This window comes from Oncorhynchus keta, chromosome 18, assembly GCF_023373465.1.
Source record: "Oncorhynchus keta strain PuntledgeMale-10-30-2019 chromosome 18, Oket_V2, whole genome shotgun sequence".
NCBI classification, from domain to species: domain Eukaryota; kingdom Metazoa; phylum Chordata; class Actinopteri; order Salmoniformes; family Salmonidae; genus Oncorhynchus; species Oncorhynchus keta.
Genome location: NC_068438.1, coordinates 23,872,285 through 23,886,274, shown reverse-complemented (window position 1 = coordinate 23,886,274; position 13,990 = coordinate 23,872,285). Strand labels below are relative to the sequence as shown.

Sequence of the window (13,990 nt, the reverse complement as noted above, 5' to 3'; positions counted from 1 at the left end):
ACTGCTGTCTTTTTGTTGTCACGGCCTTATTATATATCACAGTGGCGTATGAACGAATGGGTTATATGCGTTGTTTGCTCTATCACAACAAAGGTTGTAATATGGCTTGTTTACTGGCTTGTCTTCATTAATGATTTTACCCCACGCACCGCTACTGGTATGGGCCAACAATTATTTTTAGTTCAGATGTAACACTTGGACTAAATGTTGAGTAAACAACAAACTCAGTGGAAACAGTTATTTAATAATAGATTTAGTTTTACAGTGTAGGGGGCTTAGGTGTTATTTGTGACACTTGTAAAAGTGTGCTTTAAACAATGTACATTTTGTCAAAATACATAGTCATCATAATTTACAGCAACATTTGCTAAAGTTGCCCAATTACCGGGAGGGATGGGGGCAACTTTGTGTCGCGTGCGATGCTCAAGTTCAGAACGGCTGTCCAGTCAAAATCCACACAGCTCTGTGAAGTGCAGAGCCAGAGCTCTGGCATGTATAAGTAATGTAACTGTACAGCCACTACATTCCAATTTAGGAGCTTATTACTGCCCAAATCTGCCATTTTCAACCTGTTTACGGGTACCATTGTAAAGGGTTAACCTGTCTAACAATACCCTTTTTATGTCTCAACCTCAAATTGATGGAGAGCAGACCCTACTAAAACGTTAGTATCAATGCCCATTATCTGTTGCGTGCGACACTGCGGTACCATGTACCACTAGCAGCATTTTAGCCACAGACTGTTATGTGCTAGCTGTTTAGTCTGTTTTTATAAATGTGCAATGAGCATAAAAATACGCATTTATATAAGCAATGGCAAATTTTTCTCATTCTGAGAAATAAGCATATTCTTATCCAGGTATGCCACTTGAAAAAACCTAAACAAACTGGACAGCCTAGTATGGTGTTTAAACAGTTGGAGATGGACAGGAGGTGTGTTCATAACAGTTCAACTGTTCTGCCTTGTTAGCTAGCAAATGCATCCAAGTTGGCTAGACTTGGAAAATAAAGATTAGCTGGCAATTCACTAGCACGTGGGCTTGTGCTTTAGAGATTGTTTGAGACCAGTGTTGGTGTTCTATAATGCCTGCTACAAGACCTTGATCATTATTAGGGGATGTGCATTGTGCGTAGTTCTGGTAAATTTGTTTCCTTTCCTGTTTCAGCAGGACAATGCCCCTGTGCACAAAGCAAGGTCCATACAGAAATGATTTGTCAAGATTGGTGTGGAAGAACTTGACTAGCCTGCAGTGAACCCTGACCTCAACCCCATCGAACACCTTTCGGACAAATTGGAAAGCCAGGCCTAATCGCCCAACATCAGTGCACAACCTCACTAATGCTCTGGTGGCTGAATGGAATCAAGTCCCCGCAGCAATGATCCAACATCTAGTGGAAAGCCTTCCCAGAAGAGTGGAGGCTCTTATAGCAGCAAAGGGGGGACCAACTCTATATTAATGCCCATGATTTGGGAATGAGATTTTCCACATACTTTTGGCCATGTAGTTTATTTAGCTTATTAAACGGGTATCCACCCACCCACCCAGGCCACCAGCAGCCAGCCATGTCCCGGTGCCTAATGCAACTGTGTTGGGAATCAAAGCGCAGCGCAGTGGCCAGATTAAGATGTTTTCTCTGTACGGTTGGGATCAGCCTGTCGCAAACTTCCTGCCTCCCCCTTAAAGCCAGCTTGGGCTGATAATAAGATTAGAGTGTGGAGAGACAGCTTAGTGACCTGTACTAAGATACATCAGCCATCCCTCATCTAATCTCCATGAGTGCCACAGGATTGAGCAGACTGGCTGGGGATGGGTTGGCTCCGAGATGTAGTTGGGGTTATGAGTAGTAAACATCTCTACTCAGCCTTCACACACAAGCATATGCAAATGTTGGCTTGGGCGGTATACTGTGTACAGTCGTGGCCAAAAGTTTTGAGAATGACACAAACATACATTTTCAGTCTGCTGCCTCAGTTTGTATGATGGCAATTTTCATGTCCTCCAGAATGTTATGAAGAGTGATCAGATGAATTGCAATTAATTGCAAAGTCTCTCTTTGCCATGCAGATGAACTGAATCCCCCAAAAACATTTCCACTGCATTTCAGCCCTGCCACAAAAGGACCAGCTGACATGTCAGTGATTTCTCTCGTTAACACAGGTGTGAGTGTTGATGAGGACAAGGCTGGAGATCACTCTGTCATGTTGAAACGTGCCGTCAACATTGCTTTGCACAAAAAGGGCTTCACAGGCAAGGATATTGCTGCCAGTAAGATTTCCACCTAAATCAACCATTTATCGGATACTCAAGAACTTCAAGGAGAGCGGTTCAATTGTAGTGAAGAAGGCTTCAGGGCGCCCAAGAAAGTCCAGCAAGTGCCAGGACCGTCTCCTAAATTTGATTCAGCTGCAGGATCGGGCACCACCAGTACAGAGCTCAGGAATGGCAGCAGGCAGGTGTGAGTGCATCTGCACGCACAGTGAGGCAAAGACTTTTGGAGGATGCCACTTCTCTCCAGGAAAATCCTCAGGGACAGACTCCTATTCTGCAAAAGGTACATGGATTGTACTGCTGACGACTGGGGTAAAGCCATGTTCTCTGATGAATCCCCTTTTTGAGGAAAAAAAGCCTGTCCGGAGAAGACAAGGTGAGCGCTACCATCAGTCCTGTGTCATGCCAACAGTAAAGCATCCTGAGACCATTCATGTGTTGGGTTGCTTCTCAGCCAATGGAGTGGGCTCACTCAGATTTTTGTCTAAGAACACAACCATGAATAAAGAATGGTACCAACACATCCTCTGAGAGCATCTTCTCCCAACCGTCCAGGAACAGTTTGGTGACGAACTATGCCTTTTCCAGCATGATGGAGCACCTTGATAACTAAGTGGCTTGGGGAACAAAACATCAGTATTTTTGGTGCATGGTCCGGAAACTCCCCAGACCTTAATTCCATTGAGAATTTGTGGTCAATCCTCAAGAGGCGGGTGGACAAACAAAAACCCACAAATTGACTAACTCCAAGCATTGATTATACAAGAATGGGCTGCCATCGGTCAGGATGTGGCCCAGAAGTTAATTGACAGCATGCCAGGGCGGATTGCAGAGGTCTTGAAAAAGAAGGGTCAACACTGCAAATATTGACTCTTTGCATCAACTTAATGTAATTGTCAATAAAAGCCTTTGACACGTATGAAATGGTTGTAATTATACTTCAGTATTCCATAGTAACATCTGACAAAATATCTAAAGATACTGAAGCAGCAAACTTTGTGAAAATTAATATTTGTGTCATTCTCAACTTTTGGCCACAACTGTATATATACCAGGGTAGTCCGTCATTGTAAATAAGAATTTGTTCTTAACGGACTTGCCCAGTTAAATACAGGTTAAATACATTTGGAAATAACCATGGAATGGTTTTTCAATTCTGACAATACCAGTCATTTTTTGTTGTTGAAGTTTTTGAATACATTTTAATATTTGGAGCTACTTTTTAAGTAAATACCTGCAGTCGTTGCTGCTTTAATTCACTATATACAGTACCAGTCAAGGGTTTTGACAGGCCTACTCATTCAATGGTTTTTATTTATTTTTACTAATTTCTACATTGTAGAATTGTACTGAAAACATAAACTATTAAATAATAGGTATGGAATCATATTGCAACCAAAGAAATGTTAAACAAATCTAAGTATATTTTAGATTCTTCAAAGTAGCCACCCTTTGGCTTGATGACAATTTTGCACAGTCTTGGCATTCTCTCAACCAGCTTCACCTGGAATGCTTTTCCAACCGTCTTGAAGGAGTTCCCTCATGCTGAGCACTTGTTGGCTGCTTTTCCTTCACTCTGCGGGCCAACTCATCCCAAACCCTCTCAAATGGCTTGAGGACGGGTGATTGTGGAGGCCAGGTCAACTAATGCAGCACCCCATCACTCTCCTTTTTGGTCAAATAGCCCTTACACAGCCTGGATGTGTGTTTTTTTGGTCATTGTCCTATTGAAAAACCAATGATAGTCCCACTTAAGTGCAAACTAGATGAGATGGTGTATAAAATGCTGTGGTTGCCATGCTGGTTAAGTGTGTCTTGAATTCTAAAGAAATCCCAGACGGTGTCACCAGCAAAGTATCCCCACACCATCACAACTCCTCCTCCATGCTTCACGGTGGGAACCACCCATGCAGAGATCATCCGTTCACCTACTCAATGTCTAGCAAAGACACGGCGGTTAGAACCAAAAATCTCAAATTTGACCAAAGGACAGATTTCCACCAGTCTAATGTCCATTGCTCGTGTTTCTTGGCCCAAGGAAGTCTCTTCTTCTTATTGGAGATCTTTAGTAGTGGTTTCTTTGCAGCAGTTGGATCATGAATGCCTGATTCACACAGTCTCCTCTGAACAGTTGATGTTGAGATGTGTCTGTTACTTGAACTCTGAAGCATTTTTTGGGGGCTGCAATTTCTGAGGCTGGTAACTCTAATGAACCTTTTGTCTGCAGCAGAGGTACCTCTGGGTTTTCCTTTGCTGTGGCAGTCCTCATGAGAGCCAGTTTCATCAGCGCTTGATGGTTGTTGCTACTGCACTTGAAGAAACTTTCAAAGTTCTTGACATTTTTTGAATTAACTGAACTTCATGTCTTAAAGTAGTGATGGACTGTTGTTTCTCTTTGCTTATTTGAGCTGTCCTTGCCATAATATGGACTTGGTCTTTTACCAAATAGGGCAATCTTCTGTATACCACCCGTACCTTGTCACAACACCGCTGCTTGGCGCAAACGCATTAAGAAGGAAAGAAATTCCACAAATTCACCTTTAACAAGGCACACCTGTTAATTGAAATGTATTCCAGGTGAATCTGGTTCATGCAACCTCATGAAGCTGGTTGAGAGAATGCCAAGAGTGTGCAATGCTGTCATCAAGGCAAAGGGTGCCTTTGAATAATCTCGAATATAAAATAAAACTTTTTTGGTTGCTATATGATTCCATATGTGTTATTTCATAGTTTTGATGTCTTCACTATTATTATACAATGTAGAAAATAGTCAAAAGTAAAGAAAAAAACGTTCAATGACACACTGTGTCCAAATGGTGTGTCCACTGTACTGGTACTGTACAGTGCCTTGCGAAAGTATTCGGCCCCCTTGAACTTTGCGACCTTTTGCCACATTTCAGGCTTCAAACATGAAGATATGAAACTGTATTTTTTTGTGAAGAATCAACAACAAGTGGGACACAATCATGAAGTGGAACGACATTTATTGGATATTTCAAACTTTTTTAACATATCAAAAACGGAAAAATTGGGCGTGCAAAATTATTCAATTTATTTTTAAAATCATCTGAAATATCACATTAACATAAGTATTCAGACCCTTTACTCAGTGCTTTGTTGAAGCACCTTTGGCAGCGATTACAGCCTTGAGTCTTCTTGGGTATGACGCTGTAAGATTGGCACACCTGTATTTGGGGAGTTTCTCCCATTCTTCTCTGCAGATCCTCTCAAGCTCTGTCAGGTTGGATGAGGAGCGTCTCTGCACAGCTATTATAATGTCTCTCCTGAGATGTTAGATCAGGTTCAAGTCTGGACTCTGGCAGGGCCACTCAAGGACATTCAGACACGTGTCCCAAAGCCACTCCTGCGTTGTCTTTGCTGTGTGCTTAGGGTTGTTGTCCTGTTGGAAGGCGAACCTTAGCCCCAGTCTGAGGTCCTGAGCGCTCTGGAGTAGGTTTTCATCAAGGATCTCTCTGTACTTTGCTCCATTTATTTTTCCCTCGATCCTGACTAGTCTCCCAGTCTCTGCTGCTGAAAAACATCCCCACAGCATGATGCTGCCACCAACATGCTTTACCATAGGTAGGGTGCCAGGTTTCCTCCAGATATGACGCTTTGCATTCAGGCCAAAGAGTTCAATCTTGGTTTCATCAGACCAGAGAATCTTGTTTCTCATTGTCTGAGTCCTTTAGGTGTGTTTTTGACAAACTCCAAGCAGGTTGTCATGTGCCTTTTTACTGAGGAGTGGCTTGAGAAACATCTCAAGAATGATAAATGGAAACAGGATACACCTGAGCTCAATTTCAAGTATCATAGCAAAGGATATGAATACTTATGTATACAAGGTGTGTGTATATATGGGTGTGTGTGTTTATTATTTATATATTTGTATTAAATTAGCAAACATTTCTAAAACCTGTTTTCGCTTAATCATTATTTGGTATTGTGTGTATGCCCCCCCCTATTCATTTTAGAATAAGGCTGTAACGTAACAAAATGTGGAAGACGTCAAAGGGTCTGAATACTTTTCGAATGCACTGTATGTGCATATAGAAATCCCTTTCTCCCTGTGAGTAGTAAGGGTTTGTGAAAATACAGCACACTGTACAGTATCTTTTGTTTTCTGTATGTGTACATATGCACTCAGCTGTAAGATTACCCTCAGATGACCCTGTGTCAAGAGTGATTGTGTTCCATGTGTGTGTGGTCTGTCCATCACACCTGTCCATTTTTATTTGATTTCAAATTTGAAAAATAGCTTCTACATCCTGTACCAGCAGGCTGCTGAATAGCAAACAATAGGCAGCTATCTGCTTCATCTCATGCCCCCTGGATTTCCATTAACTTCTCTTTTTGACCTCCACTGTTGAAGCTTAAGAATTTCACTGTACCCTGCAATTACATCTGTGACCCTGTGCATATGACTAATAAACTCCTATCTCCTCAGTGGTGACCTGTAAATCTCAGGTGCCCATGTCTCTCCAGCTCTGGAGTTTGATGGAAAGATGGCTGAGCGCAATTAACGGTTGCCTGCCCAGTGCACCTGCAGTATATTCAGTGCCAGGTGTAGAGTGAGGGATAGGAGATGTGTTTGAACACTATGTTATGATAATAGCCTCTTATTAATAGTCTATAGAGACTATATTCTATATCAAATAGATAGACATGGCTGTTGCTTTATTCTTTTCTCAGTTGTTGGTCTTGTCGACAACTTGTTAACTTGTCTCTAAATCTAAAATAAGATCACAGTAAAATTGTTGGTCTTACATCCCCCAGGATGCTACTTTTACTGTGTGAATGTTTTTTTGCAATGTTATTGTTTTAAAAGTTGCATACATACAGTGGGGAGAACAAGTATTTGACAACCTGCCAAATCGGCAGTGTTTCCTACTTACAAAGCATGTAGAGGTCTGTTATTTTTTTATCATAGGTACACTTCAACTGTGAGAGACGGAATCTAAAACAACAATCCAGAAAATCACATTGTATGATTTTTAAGTGATTAATATGTATTTTATTGCATGACATAAGTATTTGATACATCAGAAAAGCAGAACTTAATATTTGGTACAGAAATCTTTGTTTGCAATTACAGAGATCATATGTTTCCTGTAGTTCTTGACCAGGTTTGCACATACTGCAGCAGGGATCTTGGCCCACTCCTCCATACAGACCTTCTCCAGATCCTTCGATTTTCTATTGGGTTCAGGTCTGGAGACTGGCTTGGCCACTCCAGGATCTTGAGATGCTTCTTACGGAGCCACTCCTTAGTTGCCCTGGCTGTGTGTTTCGGGTCGTTGTTATGCTGGAAGACCCAGTGGTGACCCATCTTCAATGCTCTTACTGAGGGAAGGAGGTTGTTGGCCAAGATCTCGCGATACATGGCCCCATCCATCCTCCCCTCAATACGGTGCAGTCGTCCTGTCCCCTTGCAGAAAAGCATCCCCAAAATAAATGTTTCCACCTCCATGCTTCACGGTTGGGATGGTGTTCTTGGGGATGTACTCAACCTTCTTCTTCCTCCAAACACGGCGAGTGGAGTTTAGACCAAAAAGCTCTATTTTTGTCTCATCAGACCACATGACCATCTCCCATTCCTCCTCTGGATCATCCAGATGATCATTGGCAACTTCAGACGGGCCTGGACATGCGCTGGCTTGAGCAGGGGGACCTTGCGTGCGCTACAGGATTTTAATCCATGACTGCGTAGTGTTACTAATGGTTTTCTTTGAGACTGTGGTCTCAGCTCTCTTCAGGTCATTGGCCAGGTCCTGCCGTGTAGTTCTGGGCTGATCCCTCACCTTCTTCATGATCATTGATGCCCCACGAGGTGAGATCTTGCATGGAGCCCCAGACCGAGAGTGATTGACCGTCATCTTGAACTTCTTCCATTTTCTAATAATTGCGCCAACAGTTGTTGCCTTTTCACCAAGCTGCTTGCCTATTGTCCTGTAGCCCATCCCAGTCTTGTGCAGGTCTACAATGTTATCCCTGATGTCCATACACAGCTCTCTGGTCTTGGCCATTGTGGAGAGGTTGGAGTCTGTTTGAGTGTGTGGACAGGTGTCTTTTTTTGTTTTAGATTCCGTCTCTCATAGTTGAAGCGTACCTATGATTTAAAAATTACAGACCTCTACATGCTTTGTAAGTAGGAAAACCTGCCAAATCGGCAGTGTATCAAATACTTGTTCTCCCCACTGTACGTAAATAGATAGACATGTATAGCTTCTCATCATGCATATGAATACTAACATTGTTTTATGTTTCTTGGGTGGCTGCATCTCATCTCCTAACAGAACTGAGTTTTGTCTTCAATCCTCTGATGCCTTACCCTCCTATAGCACATACCTGTTGATCGATTAAACCATTGCTTGGTGTGGCAAGTTTCCCGATCTTCTTCGGAGAATTACACATGAAATACATGAACATGTATTTTTGGAACACTTCACATGTGATCATGTTTTCAAATGTTGTCACGTGTTATCACATTAACTTAACATAAGATCACGTGATCACATGAAAACTTGTTATTTGAACACTTAACGTGACTTTTTTTGTTTTTTTCTGTAAGGCCCCGGCTGCTATCTTCAGCAGTTTGTAAAGAAAGCCAAAAACGCAACAATTAATCACTTTTTGTCGTTGACTACTACAGTGGTGAAATAGAATGAGTGTTGCGCACATTTGAAGAATTTTAGATATGTAAAGCTATCACCAAAGGATACACCCGTCAATCAATAAATGCTTGGCTAGCTTTTTTTTTTCAATCGATTCCATTATGCATTTTTCAGTGTGTGCTGCTTCTGTCTTCTCCCATCTATATCATAACTTAATGGGTCATGATTTAGTGATGAGTCTGGCTGATTTCATAGCAGGATATCTAGGCTAGTCAGAGCTGCAATAAAGGTTAAGGAGTCTCCATTCTACTACAAAGGCCCTTGAACCCGTCCTCTGTCGACCCACCACCTGGTACACACTTGGGGCGCTATTTGAACAAACCTAACACGATGGGCAATCTAAGCACTGGTGGTAGCGCTATAGGTCCAGGGGGGTGGGGTGGGGGTGTGTGTGTCAGAAATACTTAAGCTATTTTCAGTTAATATGAGCTCGATAGCTGGCAGTAGCTCAGGAAGGCTGGGTTTTGATTAATAAAACAGTTATAGGTGTGACAAAGGCTCAGCCAATCAAGGCATTCCATGGCTTGATACTGCCTGCATTTGTCTCAAGATCTGTAGGTTATTGACCGTCTTTGCGTTGTCATCTCCAATTCGGCTGGGGGCATCGAATATTATCATTTTAGGCCATTGTGGATTGATACTACAGTTTATTAAATAAATAGCATAGGCTACAGTAATGGGTGATAGCAGCAGTAACAAATAAAATAAACATGGAGTGTTTCCTCTGTTTGGTGTGTTGACAGTTAACATGGTTCTAATTGGCTTCAACGAGTATAGGCCTTTACGCATTGCACTTCTCCTCAAATAAACACTAGGCTCCCGTAAATTGTATTGTATGTGTGAGGCACGTTATCAATAAGCAAGATATAGCCAAGGACTACCGTTGATATGGCGTCATAGACTATTCAAATGTTTCAGTCCTATGTTTGGAGGAAATCGTCTTTGGTAACCAGAGGCACTCTTTGGAAATGAGGATGGAAACAAACCGAATGGAGTATGCACTGCAGGTAGGCCTATGTAAATTGTGAATAATGCAAAAGCCTTTTATGGATAGGCTCATTGGCTAATGCATGGTCAGAAGAAGACACCAGACTCATTGCTGTTGAACCAGCTTTCGTTATAGCAGGGTAAGGGTAGCCTAGTTTTTAAAAAATCAAACGAAACGGAAAACAAGCAATTGTTACAGGAAAATAACTTAAATGTTTCTAAATACGAGTCACTGTATTATCTAATCTCTGGTTCTACAATGGGCATATAGCCTACATGGAGTTTTTTTACGCACATCCAAAATAATAACAGGAGCTGTTGAAAATAATGTTCAATAGCCTAGATAGATTAGAAAAAGGCATGTCTGCTCACTGTTTTGCTGCTGTCAAACTTGATCTTTTATGAAAGATTTATTTCAAAGCAGTCTCACGAGTCTTCACTACTTGGCGAATGCATAGGGTATGACAACAACAAAAAAAATCATTGAGAGGACGGGAGGCTCTGCTTGGTTTTTAATTAAATTAAACGAAATGGGAAAACATATTTGTTTCTACATAGAAGGTTTACGGCCACAAAAAGCACATATCTCTTGTTCCATGTGCATATAGGCACTGTGCGTCATTGCTAGACAGGCTTCCACTGTCCAAATCCATGTCATAACCAACCACGTTACTGCTAAAACCAGCTTTCGGTTAGTATTAAATATCCCCACCAGCACATACTAAAATTGGCACTTGGACGCATGTTTTTAAGGACACACAAGCTCATAAAAAACAGATCGATTACCAATCCTGGCAGTAGGGTTTGGAAATAAAAGAGCGCCGGCTTTAACAGATCGAAATTGCAAATGAGCCTGTGTTTGACAATTGAGCTGTCTTAACACCAGCTGAAAATAGAGCCCTTAGTGTGTCAGCCGGGGGGTTAGGCGAACCATAAAGACCCCCAAAGAGGATTGGGACCAAAAAACCTTCATAATCTTAAGATTTTCACTCTCTTGTCTTTAAACATTACACAGAGACACAAGGTCAGAGAGAGGGAGAGAGCACTTAAGTTTACAATGCACTCTCTCATTCACGTGCTGCTGCTGCAGGTTGGTTAGCCTCAGTTAAAGACCGTGTGAGACCCAAGAGGCTTTAAAAGCCTGTCTCTGTTCATCTATTGTGACAGGGTGTGTGGACGAAACATTTGAATCCATTTAGGCTGTGACATCATCCATACTGATTACACTCCTCTCGCCACAACGAATTACACCGCCACCTAAATTAGTTTGAAAGGCTATTAGGAATTATTATTATCCGTCTCGTCTGTTTACCTCCTTGATTTAAATGTGATAATGTGCCGTCATGGACTGTGCACATGTTTATACAACATACTGTGACTTTATCATGCACCTTTGGTAAAACAGTATGCAAACTTGTTATATCAAACATAAAGTACAGGATTAAACCTAGCTTCAATCTTTGATTTAGAATAATCCCCAGTGCCATTTACATGTAAAGTGGTCCCTATGGATTCTTCTAAATGGTGAGCGCTGGTCTCTCCAATGAGATGTATTATCAGTGAGTGACATTCCTTGGTGATGTCCCTCATTAACCCCCTTGATTATCTCTCCTCTACATTCCTAGAGCTTGACAGACAGAGCAAAGGTCCTCTTAAATCATCTTTGATTTAATGTTCTTATCACATATTCCATTGACCTGTAGTTAGGACCTCACCGTATGTTCATTTATTTCAATATTAAACACTATAAATACAAAATGGTGCTTTGAAAAATGCCTAGGAAACTGGTTTAATTGGGAACTGAGTAGCAACAGCTGTTATCTGCAGGGCTCAGGTGGGGCAATGACTGACCAAAGTATTTCCAGTGTTTTCCAAGTACAAGGTTAAGCACTGTGTTATGTTTCTCAGCGTTGGCTAAGCTCCACTGTGGGGGACACACAGCTCCACTGTGGGACACGTGTGTGTGTGTGTGTGTGTGTGTGTCTCTACTGGATTTGAGTGCTGGCTTGGCATTGATCATGGTGTGTCTGTGTTTAGTTTTCTGCGTCTACTGTGTGTGAGTACTGGCTTGGCACTTACCATTGTGCAGGGCCACCTGAGCCCTGCTCCTAGGGTTTTACTGCCTCCCAGCAGCATCCCAGCTAACTATTCTAGGGAGAGAGACTGTGTTTTTGTAATGTTCCCCTAATGTTTCAGTGTCCAGTTTTCCGTTAGTTAGAATCTTCCCCTATCTTTGTCAGCAAAAACCTTCTGAGAATTTTATTTGCATATTTGGGTGTTAAAGTTAGAACATTCCCTTTAATGTCAAGCAGAACTTATCGAGAATGTGGTTTTATGGGATGTTGCATTAACATTAATGTGTCCAGTTTTCTGAGAGTTAGGAGAATATTCCATCAACGTCCCAGCAAACATACACAGCAAATGGTTGCCATGTTCTCTTAATATTAGATATTCATTTTCTAGACACATTTCATAAGAACATTGCAAGTACATTTATGTGTAAAAAAAAAAGAGAATATTCATCAAACATGTTCTCAGAATTTACAATATTAATGTTCTAGAAACGTTTCATGGGAAAGTTGAAAGAACATTTCTGTGTGTCAGTTGTCAAGATGTCGCCTGATGGTCCCAAAGAGACGTTCTCCCCCCCAAAAAATGTTTTTATACATCACGCCTTGTTGCCAAGCACATCAAGGGAAACCACTCATCTATTCACAGCTCTTTTTTTTATCCTGTTGGCAAGGCTAGGGATACTCACATACTGCTTTAAACACTGTTTTCAACTGACATATTTGACACACTTTGAGACACCTGATTACATTGTGCATGTTCATTTATACAGTAATTATTATTCAGCATGTCCTTACCTGGGATTTGAACTCACAACCCCTTGGTTCCCGCCATTCAGGTCTTCCTGCTACTCCACCATGTCTGTCAGGTATCAGTTAATTTGACTTCTATCTCTCATTTGATTAACTTCTTTAAACATTTTAAGGGCTTTCTGTATAGTTGTCTAATGTTAGTGGGGCATATAAACCTATTTTAGTGATATTCCTGCATCACTATGATCAATAAATGTTTTTATTGAGTGTACTTTAACAGAGCTGAGATTTACTTTAAGTGCATTCACCCTATTGCTTACACATATCAAGTTGTTTCAGATCAAAGTGCCTAGGGAGGAGGGGATAGGGTTTCTTCTGGACAGGGCCTAAGTATACTGGCCCAAGAAGTGCATGCCCTACAGATTAGAGGTCGACCGATTAATCGGAATGGCCGATTTTAATTAGGGCCGATTTCAAGTTTTCGTATTTTTGGGCGCCGATATTTTTTTATTTATTTACACCTTTATTTAATCTTTATTTAACTATGCAAGTCAGTTAAGAACACATTCTTATTTTCAATGACGGCCTAGGAACAGTGGGTTAACTGCCTCGTCCAGGGGCAGAACGACAGATTTTCACATTGTCAGCTCGGGGGATCCAATCTTGCAGCCTTACAGTTAAGGCTCCACATGGAGACTGCCTGTTATGCAAATGCAGTAAGCCAAGGTAAGTTGCTAGCTAGCATTAAACTTATCTTAGAAAAAACAATCATAATCACTAGTTAACTACACATGGTTGATGATATTACTAGATATTATCTAGCATGTCCTGTGTTGCATATAATCTGACTGAGCGGTGGTAGGCAGAAGCAGGCTCGTAAACATTAATTCAAACAGCACTTTCGTGCGTTTTGCCAGCAGCTCTTCGTTGTGCGTTAAGCATTGCGCTGTTTATGACTTAAAACCTATCAACTCCCGAGATGAGGCTGGTGTGAAATGGCTGGCTAGTTAGTGCGATCTAATAGCGCTTCAAACTTCACTCCCTCTGATCCTTGGGGTGGTTGTTTCCCTTGCTCTGCATGGGTAATGCTGCTTTGATGTGGTGGCTGTTGTTGTTGTGTTGCTGGTTCGAGCCCAGAGAGGAGCGAGGAGTGGGACGGAAGCTATACTGTTACACTGGCAATACTAAAGTGCCTATAAGAACATCCAATAGTCAAAGGTTAATGAAATACAAATGG

The 13,990-nt window shown here is 41.6% G+C and overlaps 1 protein-coding gene across 3 annotated transcripts in view; it reads left to right on the top strand.

Annotated features, from left to right (window-relative positions):
• The window catches only part of esamb (endothelial cell adhesion molecule b), a 94,346-nt gene that overhangs the window by 32,499 nt on the left and 47,857 nt on the right, over positions 1-13,990 (top strand). Inside the window, exon 1 of one of the 3 annotated variants that reach the window (XM_035792233.2) lies at positions 9,830-9,951. The exons of the other annotated variants lie outside the window; for them this stretch is intronic. The gene's annotated coding sequence lies outside the window, so the exon portion shown is untranslated. Of the gene's footprint in view, positions 1-9,829; positions 9,952-13,990 lie in introns of those variants that run through there. 3 annotated transcript variants of the gene reach the window in all.